This window comes from Gobio gobio (assembly GCF_949357685.1).
Source record: "Gobio gobio genome assembly, chromosome: 25".
Lineage (NCBI taxonomy): Eukaryota > Metazoa > Chordata > Actinopteri > Cypriniformes > Gobionidae > Gobio > Gobio gobio.
In genome coordinates, this window is record NC_137121.1 from 5,688,150 (window position 1) to 5,695,554 (window position 7,405).

At 37.9% G+C, this 7,405-nt stretch overlaps 1 protein-coding gene across 3 annotated transcripts in view; it reads right to left on the reverse strand.

Annotated features, from left to right (window-relative positions):
* Nucleotides 1–7,038: 7,038 nt before the first annotated feature.
* LOC307122212 (DENN domain-containing protein 2A) overlaps nucleotides 7,039–7,405 on the reverse strand; it is a 71,545-nt gene continuing 71,178 nt past the window's right edge. For all 3 annotated transcript variants that reach the window (XM_079810190.1, XM_079810192.1, XM_079810191.1), the window contains one exon: nucleotides 7,039–7,405. This exon is cut by the window's right edge and continues 252 nt beyond it. The gene's annotated coding sequence lies outside the window, so the exon portion shown is untranslated.

The following is a 7,405-nucleotide window of genomic DNA, read 5'->3' on the forward strand; positions in this document are numbered from 1 at the left end:
ATATTGAACCACTGTACTCACATGGAGTGATTTAAATATGTTTTTAGTACATTAATGGATCTTGAGAGAGGAAATGCCTCACTGAGCATTCAGACTTCAACACAAATATCTTCATTTGCGTTCTGAAGATGAACGGAGGTCTAACGGGTGTGGAACGGCATGAGGGTGAGGAATACATTACATTATTTTCATTTTTGTGTGAAATAACCCTTTAAGACTAATTAAAGAAAATGTAAGGAATAAATTGAAGGGAGCACAACACATCATATTCTCTAAATGTGAATGTCTAAGCACACAAAGAGTTGAATTAGTGACACTTCAAAGTTTGAAAATACAGTTTCCAACAGATCTCGATAACCCTTTAATTCATTTGACAAAAAAAGGCTTAAAGTTTGAGAAGAAATCTTGTGAAATAAGAGATTTTATGATTAAAACAAGAACAAACATCTGCCGATGTGTTCAGAAAAATCAACTTAGTTCAAATGCAAGTCATTTTCATACCCAATTGCAGATATTTGTTCTTGTAAAGGTGCACAATGTAAAAAACAATTCTGTAAAATATCCATAAACCACCAGGACAGTGTTATATATTTTGTTCAGTTGAGTTCAGTTTCCAAATATTTGTAAATCGTGAGAAACTGCTATTTTAACCAAGGAACCGGGACGTGTGACTGTGCGTGCAGCTTTAAGCATAAACTCACTTAATTTTGTTCAATTTCTCAGAAAACGAGACTTAATTTCTTCATTTAGCATGTCAGTAAATGTATCTTGATCTAAAGATGTTTAGATATTTGTGCTGGAAATCAGAAATCCTGAGGAAGAACATCATTTTTTGCACGATCTCCACGAAGAACCTATGAAATCTGCTTTATTTATTGTGTTTTATAGTTTATTCTACTTTGGATTCAATTTGACTGACTTTCGTTCATCTTCGGAACACAAATGAAGATATTTTTTATGAAATGGGAAAGATTTCCGTCCCTCCACTGACCGTCTAAACCAGGGGTTTACAAACTTTATCATGGCAAGGACCCCCAAATATGATGAACCTTTATGAGGGACCCCCTTCCTAAAATCCATCTATATATTTGTATGTATGAAACAACATAGAGATAAATAGTAAGTGTGATATTATAAATACAACATATTGTTTCCAAACTTAAATTGGCTATACTTAATGTTGGATGTATAAACCCGAGGAAGAACATTTTCAATTAGAACTTATTTTTATAAGCAACTTTCACAATAAATGTATGTAAGCAGCTTGTGTACTATAATACTGCCTCTCAACCCCAGTGAGCGAGACAAAGTGGACTATAGTGAGAAAAACTCACTAGAAAGATACAAAGCAAACAATTCTGGAAAGTACGGCAAGAAAGGAGAGACACATTTTGAAATGAAACACTTAGAATGTTCGGTAGGCTTTGTCTTTTTATTCTCTGAAATAGTTTTCCAGTTTGAAAACCCCTGGTCTAAGCAACTACCACTGTGACGCTTCATAAAGTTCATAAAGAGATCATAAAACTGATCCATATGAATCAAGCGGTTTATTCCAGATGTTCTGAAGAGACTCGATCGCTTTATATGATGAAGGAAAGTCTTGCGGGTGTGGAGCGACATTAGGGCGAGTGAATGCATTTTTGGGTGAACTGTCCCTTTAAGATTCGTAAAAATAAATATGCAGATTGTGCACCACCTCAGTGATAAAACCTAAAACTCGTGCATTCGGATGGTGATTTATTCACGGCGGAGGGGAGAGTTTTGTGATCGGGAACGGCGGCTCATGTGGTCCGTGACATGATTGTGCTGTAAATAAAATATCATATGCTTGGTATGATAAGAATAAATGCTGCCGTGATAACGGCCCAATTCAAATGTTTACATGCTTTTCTTCTTTTTCTTTTTTGAGCGGTGATGAAATATATTACTCTTGTAAATACTTGCCAGCATTTAAAGAAATACAAGTCTAGAAATGCATCCAAATGACAGCGAAGCGCAACCGTACGGTGCTCTGCAGGGGTCAAAAAGGATATAAACGGTGAATTTTGAAGTGATATATTCTTGAAAACTCAGAGATGTGGATTCGGACAGCAATTAAATGACCACATGACCTGGTGTTTGTCTAAAGCAGTAACGTTAGATCATTCGGCCGGGGATTTTTACACAGGTGGTGGGAGACGGACGGAAATAAAATCAGTAGGTGCGTTTACATGGAGCACTGTAATCGGTTTAAAAGTCCAATCCGAATAAAAATACTCCATATAAACACCTCAATCGGAATAAAAATGGCCAAACCGAATGAAATTGTAATCGGTTTGAGAGGGGAACCGATCAAACGAAAATTTCCACCATGTAAACGACCTGATCCGATTACTTTGAGTGCACGTCTTTCTGTGACGTGTATATACAGCGCGCGCCTCCTCAACTGAAGAGCTCACACCAGGCTAATGTTGACAAGAGAGGAAAGTTCATTTTTCTGAGGTATTAAACTTTTTATTTCGTAACATGTTATGAACATGATGTTGGAATAATGACACAGACATAGCCTGGCTACAGCATCTCATCTCCAGCGTTTGTCCAGGGCTTCAACTGCGCCTGACAGAATAATTTATTTTTCTGAGGTGATTCTTACACTTTACGACCAATAATAAATAGCTTATATAAAACTGTACAAGTCCTGGTGGCCGTGTTTGAGTTGCCATTTCAACGGGGAACATTCAAGCTGCTCTCTGTTTCTCGTTAGTTAAGTTAGCTATAAAAAATTCAACAACTGCTTCAAATTGGTTAAGTAACATTACCCACAGTCTACTTTAATTACTTTTGTTAATATTTATACCTTTGTGATTATGGGATCTTTCCTTAATCATCTGAAATATATATGTTTTGTAGGCTACTACTAGTAATGATGCTGAGCACGTCTTTAATGCTTCATTCATGTTTCACCGTATATCCTATGTTTTTATTAATAATTTGAGTGCATTTTATTGTTAATTTTGTGTTTTTCAAAATAAATGAATTGAATTCATTTTTGATTCCGCATTCATCATTCACAGCTGTTGAAATAGCCATTGTATAGGACATAAATTAGGTTAAACTACTGCATGTCCGCCCACAGAAAAATAAATAAATATAAAAATTACCAACACAGAACTATTGATCCACGATACGTAACGAATCTGAGGCGGCAGACAAACTGTGTGCGCATGTCACAAAATTATTCCTACTGAAAGTCAGCACATGTAAACACCAGATCGGTTTAGATAACGTCTCATGTAAACAGTCCACCGAATCTTTCAATCGGAATGATTTTAATCGGAATGACAAAAAAGTGCGCATGTAAACGTGGCTACAGACTAGCCCCTGTAAATGATGACAATACCTTCCGACCGCACGAGAAACAGTTACCGGGACTTCAGCAACTCCTTCACCACTAACTGAGCGAGCTGGAAAATCTAACTTTTCCCAAGACACAACATCATGGCCACCAACAGAACTCAGCAAAGATTGTTCTTGCTCCCGCTTTAACTTCTGGCCACAACGGACCGAATGGCTTCGCTCGCATCTTTTCTCCGCCGCCATTACTGAACTACAACTCAAACTAGCGCACAACATCAACGTCATCGTTCTCAGCCACTCCCTCTGTTCGCTGATTGGACCGGTTAAAATTTGTTCGTACACTGAAAAAAATGGTGTGTTGGATTTACATGATTTAATCATGTACATCGGTTCCACATGATTCAATTAAGTTAAACAAACATAATTTGTTCACATAATTTCAACATAATGGAATTAAGTAATTTTTAAGTAACCGAATTGAGTTGTCTCACAATGATTTTAATATGCCTCTCTTACAACAGTGGTGCACACGGGGGCTTGAGACCCTACTTCTTTAATCAAAACACGTTTATTTTTGTTTATTTTTGTTGTCACTTGACTGATCTATAACACAGTACTCAGTAGCTTTCATTATATTTGCCAGCAATAGCACATCATATACATGCTCAGGGCCGGATTAACATAAGGGCTAGGTGGGGCTGAAGCCCCAGGGCCCGAGCACGGAGGGGGCCCGTGATTGGCCGAGAAAATGATTGACAATCGATCGGGAGCACCTAAAGTTTTCCTGTTGGGCCGCTCGCAAAACCACACCACGCCCCCACAAATTAAGCGCTGTTATTTAGGCTACTGGAGTGCTGCGAGTGCATGGGAAAATCAAAAGCCAGGTGAAGAAACGGCGCTACCTGAATAAACCGCACGCGCATCCAGCAGTGGCAGCGCGAGAGCAGCTGGGTCGTCGCTGACAAACTCGTTCGGCGCTTTCGCCGCTCCATTGAAGTCATAACGAGCGCCAGGCAGTCGTTTTATCCATTTGAATTTGATACAAGCTCAACATCATGTGTACAGTAAAGGCTCTGTGGCGAAATTGGCTGAACCAGACTGAAAAGCTCCGACCATGTCTGAAGTGTTGAGGTAAATATAGACTACACGATGGCCGTAGCCAGCTATGAGGTCTCCGAGGTCCGGACCGCTGTATTTTTCCGAGGTGTAGGCTACATAGCTAATAAATGTTGTGAAATAATTGACCACCAATAGAGTGCTTTATGTACACATAAGCTGCTGCGCGAGTCACGCGACGCTTCAGTAAACGGTGTGAGATGTAAGTAGCCTATACATTATAGCCAAACTAAACATTTCATATTTCAAACAACGTTCAATGTTAAACAACGAACAGACTATCAGCCAGAGCTCAGCTTTAGGAAGAGACAGGGCAAGAGAAGGAAACTGAGAGAAAAAGAATGAGAGAGTGATGAAATGAGGAGAGAGCAGGTATGACCAGTGTTGCCAACTCTGGCAAGACAAATAAGCAACCACAGCTTCAAAAACAAGCCCAATATTATTATATTATTTATTATCATCAATATAATTTATTATCAGTTATTTTGTTATCAATAAATGAGCCTGCAACATTTTAAACTGAAACCTCTCTGAGTTTGAAAAGCAAAAACAGATGTGATTTTACAAAAAATCATCAAATTGCAATAAAGGGCATGAAATATCCTCCAATCAGCAGTGAACAGAAGAGGTTTGGAGATGGAAAAAGTGACGTGAAGGCCAATTTAGTCGGAGTTAGTGCACACATATTAGGTGCAGAGTAGTTAACACGCACTACAAACTGTGAAAAAGACAAGCCCTGCATCTCAATCTGATACTATCTGCCCTAAATAGTATTGAAAATTACTAATGTCACATGCTATTTAGGATGGATAGTATGCACATTGGGATGTATGCAAGCACTAAGGGAGTGCTGCAATATAGCCACATATTTATTATAAATTAATTGGGAACCATACCTACTGTTAGTATACTAGTTTTTATTTTTATTATAGCCTGTAATGATAAATATGTTATACAAATATTTTTTTTAATTAAATGAGGTGCCTGTCCTCCCTGTTTCCTCTCCATCTCTGCTGGTGGCATTGTTTGTGGAAATGTATACGTCTATTTACGTCTACTAACTATCATTACGTGCATTTATAATGTCACATTGAATGCAATTTTTCTTCAATGAGGGGGAGAAGGAGGCGGGATGTGAGAACTAATTACTACAGCATTTGTATCATAGCACTGATTGGCTATTAGCTTTGAGAAGACAGTGTCAGTCAATGTATTGGACAAAACAGCGACCATAAATGTAAAGAAATGAAGTTGCTTGTCATTTCCCTAACAAGCAAACACATTTTTTAAAATAAGCCCAAAAAACTGCAACACGTGTTTTTTTTTACACGACCTGCCATAAAAAGAAGCCCAAAGTCGCGTGTTATACTATGGGTATGACAATCTACTGCCCACCTGCATGGTTTTGAAAGCTTATTATTAAAAAAAATTTAGCCTTCAAACATCTTAAAATGCACATATATAGATCAGAGAAATCAAAATTTTCTTGGGGGACCATGCCCCCAAACCCCCCAAAATACCTCAAATTTGGGACCTCACAGGTTTTAAAACTCCTTAAGGCAGTTGTATATACTCAAAAGTTGTTGCTTTTTCTGGAAACCGGTTTGCTTTGACCTCATATCTGGAGTTAATGCATTTATGCATTTAAGGCCTACCGAATATTAAAATGGAAAATTCAGACAGTATATACTCATTGTATCTCTGTGCTTTGAAGATTTAGTTTTTAAAAAATACTAATTATTTCTGTGGTAGAAAACGTTGTGGCACTAAGATCGGCTACTATGGGGGCCCTTGGGTTTGTCATAGCCCCAGGGCCCTACATGTTCTTAATCCGGGCCTGTACATGCTAAGTGTAAAATGCTCTTTAATGATATTTGCTGAGTCAGTCCACAGCCTAAGCAATCGCTCCGCTCTTCTCCACTATGGTAACCCAGTGTAATTTAAATGGTTCGAATAATTCCAACATAATTAAACATTAAACACTAATAAACAATATAAAGTCTCCCCCTTTTTCTCATTTTGCCCAAAAACACATAAAATAACACTTAATTTCAACAATTTTACTCTAGTCGTCAAGTCCCAAGCAAAGCATGCTGGGAACTACAGTTTCAGCAAAAATCATTTTCGAGTACTTAATTGGTTCACATTCACCCCAAATAATTTAATCTAGTAGATTGCACATTTTAGAGAATTACATTAATCGAAAGCAATGAAATCATGTTTAGAAGAGAAACACAAATTTGTTGCGTAGATCACAAATAATACGATTAAGTAAATTGGACAACGTGTTTTCCTGTTTTTTCAGTGTAGAAAACCTAAGAATATACCGCAGTCCCAGACGGAGAACTGAAGGAAAATGAAGATTGAGCGGAAGTACGTAGGAGGGCGGAGCCAGGCTACTAATTTAATGCCATGATATTGAATTTAAGACTTTCTGCTCCAATTTAAGACATTTTTAAGAAGAAGCATCAAGACGATCCGAATCCAGTGCTCATGGGACATCCCGTGCTGTAAATGAGACCATTGAGTTCCATTGCAACACAGGAAAGCATGTGACCGGGTTAAAAACAATTCTGTAGCCAGATTAAATCCTATTGAAAACTGTTTATTAAGCACACTTTAAACAAAAGCAACTCTAGTGGTGTTCCTGAAATGCACTTAAGACCATCTCCAAACTCCGACTTTGTTTCCGGTTTTGGTGAAGAACCTTCTAGAACCGCTCCGATCCTGCCGATTCTAGATTCCCCCGTTTCTAACACACAACCAATCTTCATTCAGTCACAGTGGCCTCGAGTCGGTAACACACTACGATAAATAGACTAACAACACCATTTTAAACTTTATTTCATTTTAAGAGGAACATATAAAGTTTTACAGAGGAAGTCATAAAGGTCTTATTATTTCTAAAAAGAATATAAATTAATTTATAGCCTCCTGTTTCAGAAGAAGTTGT